A 7,809-nucleotide genomic window follows, 5' to 3' on the forward strand; every position below is an offset into this window, starting at 1 on the left:
CAGCTTCCTGAGTGATGTGTTTCACATATAGATTGATGGTATGGATATAGGATGCACCCCAAACATACACCTTTTTTAAATTTTTAACTATGCAATGTTTCCTTGCTCTGTTCGGACAACTGCTTCCTGGTCAAAGCATAGGTTTCGCATGAGCACAACCAAATGTTCTGAGATACCCATTTTCCTCAAGGTTAGCCACAATGTGTTGTGATCCACACAGTCAGTCAAATGCTTTTGTGAAGTCAATGAAACACAGACAGGCATTCCTCTGATATTCTCTGCTTTCAAACAAGATCCATCTGACATAGTGATGTTGCTTGATAACTTCCACACTCTGTTGGAGGAGTGTAACTAGTTAATGCATCTGCTGCTAACGGAAAGGTTGGAAATTTTGACAGGTAAATGGACAAGCTCTACATATGGTATACTGTGGTGGCTTATGTATGCTGTGATGGTGCGAGCTATGCTATCAATACTTCAGATATCAGCGGGGTATTTCCATCAGCAGCAACAGCAGCTACATCAGTGGAAATTCCAATCTAAGGCAAAGTAGGAGGAAGGATGAGTCATCCACGTCTGAAATAATTGGCGAGTGGGAGCTTCATGAACCAGAGCAGAAAACAGATGTAAGTATGAGAAGAGACGTCCCTCAGGTTGGCAGGATCTAAAAATATGACTGAGGGAAACACGACTGCTTCCTCCTTAGACATCATGGTTGATAACAAGTAAAAGGTCAATGAAAAAGAGAGGCTTTCAAGGAGATGCCTTGAAACAGTGGCCAAAACAAAGTACTCAAGCAAGATTGCGAGGCCGGCACAGGCCTGAGCAGTGTTCTGCTGTGCGTGTGTTAAAGTCGCTGTGAGCCAGAGCTCACCGTGCAAGACCCAACAACAGCCAGCCATAAGAGAGAGAGATGCCTAAGAAGCAAGGCCTGGCAATCTGTTTCAGTCAGATTGGTCACTGAGAACAATATGGAGCAACCTTCCCCTCTGGCATGCCTGGGGGTGTCATGACTCCGAATGGTCGGAAATAGTTGATTCTGAGTCACTGTAACTGATTGCATGGTTGCTGTTGTTTTTTAAGTCCAATGTTAGTGCTAAGGAATTACCCTGCTAAAGGCAAAGGTGTTGTACTGTCGAGTCGCTTGCAACTCATAGCGACCCTACGTACAACAGCCCTAAACTCTGCTCTGTTCTGTGCCAATCACACTGTCTCTGACACTCCCATCCCAATTATCCCAGTCACTGAATCAATCCACCTCATAGAGGGCCTTCCTCTCCTGCGCTGTCCCTCCACCCTCCCAAGCATGATGTCCCTCTCCAAGGACCGGTCTCTCCTTGCAACATGTCCAAAGTATGTTAGAAGGAGCCTCAGAATCTTTGCCTCTAGGAAGCCACCTGGTTTAACCCTTTCCGGAATGAATCTGTTTGTTTTCCTAGCAGTCCATGGTATTCTCAATACTCTTCTCCAACACCAAAATTCAAAGGCATCAATTCTCCTTCGATCCTCCTTAGTCACTGCCCAACTCTCTGATGCATAACAAGTGATAGCAATGACTATGGCCTGTATCAGACGCACCTTAGTCTCCAGAGAGACAGTTCAAATCCACCACGAGCTGCTCCAGGAAGAACATGGACAACAAAGTCTCGTGTGATTTACTGCCTCTGAAAACCTGCTAGAGAGTCAGTTATTAGTCGATCCTGACTTGATGGTGTACAACAACAACAACAACAGATAAAATTAGCCAAAGAGGCACCACCATCAGGCATCTGAGTCTATCAGATCCAAAACAGTTCTGAGGAAGCAAAGTGCTGGCAGGGCAGGTGAAGGAATGCACACCCACCCTCCGCACCATCACTCCTCCAGGTGCAGGACAGCTCAGCTCTTTTGTGCTAGAAAGTAATAGCATCATCATGTATGAATGAATTCAGCTGATTACAACTTATCCAAGTAAAGGACAGGAACGCACATCTGGGCAGCTGGGGATGATTCCACGTGGACTCAGGGAAACCATCCCTCCTGCTGTAATGGACGCCTGGGCATCTTCCCGCCCAGCATGCGCTAATGCTCGCTTGCGGTTTAGCTCAAGAAGAAAGAGCAATTAAAGATCTCTCTGGCCACTTTGTACTCGGTTCAATCACTCCTGAAACCCCTTTTCTGGAGTCTATGGTTTGCCAAGTGCACCTCATAAGTTAATTTCCGAGTAAATAAGGGGGAAGTTACTGTCCTTTGGTGAGGGGAAGACTGTGCAGGGTGGGGCTTCTGGAAATCCACCACTCAGTCCGCTTCTACACCTGCCCAAGAATGTCAGAAGTGTGTTGGCATCTCACCGCAGAACCCAGATGAAGCCAGCTGATGAGGTGATAGAGCTCCAGGGCTGATTTTTCTTTGCTTTTTGGTTTTTATGGTGAGTCAGTGGAAGCTTACAAAGCACTTTGTTTCTCAATCATTCATGCACAATCAGTTCAATCACTTGTTATGCATCAGAGAGTTGGACAATGACCAAGGAGGATAGAAGGAGAATTGATGCCTTTGAGCTGTGGTGCTGGAGAAGAGTATTGAGAATACCATGGACTGCTAGGAAAACAAACAGATTTGTCCTGGAAAGGGTTAAACCGTGGCTTCTTGGAGGCAAGGATTCTGAGGCTCTGTCTAACATACTTTGGACATGTTGTGAGGAGACACCGGTCCTTGGAGAGGGACATCATGCTTGGGAGGGTGGAGGGACAGCGCAGGAGAGGAAGGCCCTCTATGAGGTGGATTGATTCAGTGACTGGGATAATCGGGATGGGTGTGTCAGAGACGGTGCGATTGGCACAGGATAGAGCAAGGTTTAGGGCTGTTGTACATAGGGTCGCTATGAGTCGCAGGCGACTCAACGGCACATAACAACAACAACACAATACCTATAATGTCTGATATTCTATTCGTCCCATATTGTGCTGTCCTTTCACCGCTCTTAGTAATTTGTATTATCTAATAATTTTCTTCTTCTCCCTCTCTCTCCCAGGTAACAATACTAGAATGGTTTGTTTTAAGAAAGAAAAAGGTGTCTCTTGAAATACTATTGTCAAAGGAATTCTGATTCATAGCCACCCTCCATTGGGCATCTGAGGCCATTCTCTAAGGGAGGAGTCTGATCATCTTTCTTTGGAGAGCAGCTGGTAGGTTCTCACCAACATTTGGTCAGCAGTCCACATTGTAACACACTGTTGCCAGCAGGGCTCCTGATTTCCTCACTTTCTTTCTAACAAAGAGTTCTGGGGACATTGTGGTTAAGCCATTTTTTTTTAATGGCATTGGGAGGAGATTTCCCATCTTTATCCTTTTTTTTTTTTTTCCCTTACTTTTTTGGTACATTTTTTTTTATTCTTTCTTTTTTATTACTATTAATTTTAGTGAAACTTTACAGAGATTTTGGCTGTCCATTAATTCATTGTTGCACTTTTCTCCCTGCCCACCCCTCCCCTCCAGTTAGTTCTTCTCTTTGAAAAGTGAAAGAAAAATTCTTTCATTGTTATACAATCCTTGTCCCCAAGTCCACTCCACTATGCAGCCTTCATTCTGTATTCCTGTTATAACAATAATATCTAATCATATATCCCTTCTAAACAGTTTTCTCTCTCATCTGTTTCAGTGCAATATGCATAATTTATCCCATCTTTCTCAGTCTTCTCCCAACCCCGAAGCATGGTTAAGCCGTTTTTTAAAAACATTTTGGCCAGTCTTATGTGAGTGCCCTCCTCCCTTTTCTTTTCTTAGTTTTATATTGGTTGGAATACAATCCTCATATACATTGAATTTTATTCATACATTGTGTTTCACACATTCCTTCAATCACAATGTGTTTCCTACAATCATGTCCATACACTGTGCTTTATAAACTTAATCACCAGTAATCTATGCTTACTATTGCCCTATCTTTTCAGTTCCCCACTGGATCCTTCTTAATTTCTTCACCCCCTCACTCTGCCCACAGAAATTCCATGATCCCATTATTTCCCCTCCTCCCCCCTCATACCCCTTGCCCTCTCCTCTTACCACTTTGGACTTTTTGGAGGAAGACTCATCAACAACCTACATTATGCAGATGACACAACCTTGCTTGCTGAAACTGAGGTGGACCTGAAGCACTTGCTTCAGAAGATCAAGGACCGTAGTCTTCAATATGAACACAACAACAAGAAGACAAAGAGTTTCATCAATGGACCAATTAGTAAGCACCATGATGGATGGAGAAGAGATTGAAGTTATTAACAGTTACAGCTTCCTTGGTTCCACAATCAACCCTCTTAGCATCAACAGTCAGGAAATCAAAAGATGAAGTGCACTGAGAAAATCTGCTGTCACGGAACTTTCTAGAGTACTAAGAAGCAACGAGGTCAGTCTAAAGAATAAGGTACGCCTGATCCAGTTCACAGTCTTCACAATTACTTGCTATGCATCAGACAGCTGGATAATGACTAAGGATGATAGAAAAAGAATTGATGCCTCTGAGGTTTTGGTGCTGGAGAAGAGCCTTCGAAATACCATGAACCACCAAAAAAATAAATAGATGTGTCTTGGAGAGGGAGAAACCAAGTTTCTCCTTGGAGGCTAGGATTTTGGAGAGCCCTCTTTTCTACTTTGGACATGTTGACAGGAGCAGGAGGGACTGATCCTTGGAGAAGGGCATCATGCTTGGGAAGGGTAGAGGGACGGTGCAGAAGACCCTTGATGAGATGGATTGATACAGTAACTAGGACAATGAGAGTAGGTATGTCAGTCAGTGAGACTGGCTTAGAGTAGAGCAGGCTTCAGAGCTGTTGTACATAAGGTTGCTATGAGTTAAGGCTACTCAGTGCAATGGCACATCTGAAAAAGGAACAGAAAATGGGACATGGGGGTCTTAGGGACATAGGGATGTGAGTATTTCTCTGAAAGGGCCAGAGGGAGTGAGAATAACATAGCTCCTCACTGCCCCAGAGCAGACAACACATAAAGAGCCTTTAGCCCAGCCCCACGGTGCCTCTACAGCCATGCCTGCAGCAAGAGGTTCCTTTATTTATTGTTGACTCACAGACTTTACCTACAGAATTCACAGTAATAGAACTTAAGGACACAATAACTTGTTAACAGTTAGCATAATACAGTAGAAATTGCCCTGAGCAAAGAATTAGAAGACTTGAAGTTCTGGTACCAAGAGAGGTGTTTATTAGGGAAATAGGTTGAGAAGTGAGAGAGGCAAATAATAACTCACAATATGTCCAGTTTTAATCCAGCAGTCCCAAGCCAGATTAACAGCAAAACAATTCCTTAATTAGTAAAAGTCTTGGTTTCAGTTCAGCAGTCAAATCGAAATAATCCATCAAGTTTTGCCTCAGAGCAGTTGTAAGTCTGCTTCTCCTTCAAGCCTCCAGGAATGACAGCAAAAACCTTTAAGCCTTTTAGAACCTTTCTTTATATCAGGGTTCCTCTGTTCCATATTATTTCTTGCCAAAGTTTCTCCACAGCAACGCCACAGTCTTTCCACCACTATCACCAGGGTCTCCCCACCAGGGTCTCACCCTGACCAGGGTCTTGTTTCAATCTCCCTCAAGTCTTGCTGTCTTCTCAGTGTAGGAAGCGCTGTCTCTCTTATGCTAGTTCCACAGCCAGGTGTTGATGATTTGCAAGACCATATGTCTGTAGTTAAGGTAGCTGGAGACCACAGGAGGCTAAAGTAATGGCTAAAAAAACACACACACCAAATTTTAGGCTAACATTGTAACAGCTTATAAGTTATACTTCTATGTTTACAATAATGGTCATATGCACTATTTGTCCTTATGAGATGGAGTTAGTTCATGAATCATAATGCTTTCTAGACTCATGATTAGAACTCTCATATTCTGTTGGTGGGACTGAAAATGGTACAACCGCTGTGGAAGACAATTTGACATTTCCTCAAAAAGCTGAACATAGAAATGCTACATAGCCTAGCTATTCCCCTGCTAGGAATAGACCCTGAGAGAAAATGGGACTGAGACACAGAGATTTTTACTTCAGTGTTTATAACAGCATTGTTGATAGTAAATAGCAAGAAAACGGAAACAGCTCAAATGTCCATCAACAAACAAATGGATTGAGAAATTGTGGTATATTCACATGATGGAAGACTATGCAGCACTCAGAAGCTATTTCAAACGCTTCTACATAATACGGTTTAGCCATTTGTCTACTAATCAAAACTTCACGGGTGGTGTAGTCCATAGAGAGTTTTACTGTTAACCCAAAGGCCAAAGTTCTCTGCTGTTCAAGTGCAGAGAAAGATGGGCTCTCTCCTCCCATTAAAAATGTTTAACCTTAGAAGTCCGGTAGAGCAGCAGTTGTGTGTTGGAACTGACTTAATCACAGTGCAAGGGAGAAAGATAGCAGTCCACTTTCATAAAGATTCACAGCCATGGCGGCCCAAAGGGGCAGTGCTGTTCTGTCCTACAAGGGCCGCTATGTGTTAGACATTAAGGTAGTGGGTGGTAGTGATTTCTCCCAAATACACACTCAAAGCTGACACCACAACTTAAGCACCCAGATGAATCACTGTGTTATGTTGTTGCTAATTGTCATGTGCCATCAAGTCACCTGTAACTCATTGTGCCCCTATGTACAACACCTCTTAACCCTGCCCTGTCCTAAGCCAGTCTCACTGACTCTGACATACCAATGCCCATTGCCCTAGTTACTATATGTGGGGTATTCCTCTCCTGCGCTGTTCTTCCACCCTTCCGAGCATGATGTCCTACTCCAAGGATTGATCCCTCCTGACCATATGCACAAAGTATGTGAGATGGAGCTTCAAAATCCCAGCCTCGCTCTTTCCAGGCAGTGCAGTGTGATGGGCATCTCCCGGGACAACTGGCACAAGCACCGCAAGACCAGGGACAAGAGAAAGCCCTATCACAGGAAGTGGAAGTATGACCTGGGACACTTGGCTGCCAAAACCAAGACTGGCCCCCGCCGGATACACACAGTTGGTGTGAGAGGAGGCAACAAGAAGTATCGTGCCCTAAGACTGGATGTGGGGAACTTCTCCTGGGGCTCTGAATGCTGTACTCACAAAACGAGGGTGATTGATGTTGTCTACAGTGCCTCCAATAATAAGCTTGTTCAAACCAAGACCGTACTGCCAGAGGTATGAATCCCACTATGCACTATCCCTGGGTTGCAAGAAGAGGGCTAAGCTGACTCCTAAGGAGGAAGAGATTTTAAACAAAAGTAATCAAAGAAAATTCAGAAAAAATACAATGAAAGGAACTAGAATGCAAGTCAGCAGTCTTCAAGAGGAGCAGTTCCAACAGGGCAAGCTTCTTGCACGTATCGCTTCCAGGCCAAACTAGTGTGTGGCCATGCAGATGGCTATGTGTTAGAGAGTGAAGGGCTGGGATTCTGAGGAAAATCAAGGCATGGAAAGGCAAATAAATCTCCTCCTTCCCATTTTAGCACAAGTATTAAAGCTGTTTCTAGTAAATGAATGAATGAATGGCTAGATAGATAGATAGATAGATAGATAGATAGATAAAGAAATCCTAGCCTCCAAGGAGAAACTTGGTTTAACCCTCTCTAGGACAGACCTATTTGTTTTCTTGGTGATAGATGGTATGTTTAAGGCTTTTCTCCAGCACCACAACTCAGAGGCATTGATTCTTCTTATTTTATCCATAGTCATTGTCCGGCTCTCTGATGCACAGCAAGCAATTACAAAGAGCTTGGCTGGGATCAGGTACACCTTAGTCTCTAGAATGATATTGTTTCTTCTCAGTACTCTAGAAAGGTCCTGACAGCAGATTTACC

At 43.8% G+C, this 7,809-nt stretch overlaps 1 pseudogene; it reads left to right on the forward strand.

The window, feature by feature from the left end:
- The first annotated feature begins 6,853 nt into the window (after positions 1–6,853).
- LOC102845662 lies at positions 6,854–7,437 on the forward strand (annotated as a pseudogene).
- Positions 7,438–7,809: the final 372 nt, after the last annotated feature.

This window comes from Elephantulus edwardii, unplaced genomic scaffold, assembly GCF_000299155.1.
Source record: "Elephantulus edwardii isolate Elephantulus edwardi_28Jun2011 unplaced genomic scaffold, EleEdw1.0 scaffold00035, whole genome shotgun sequence".
NCBI lineage: Eukaryota > Metazoa > Chordata > Mammalia > Macroscelidea > Macroscelididae > Elephantulus > Elephantulus edwardii.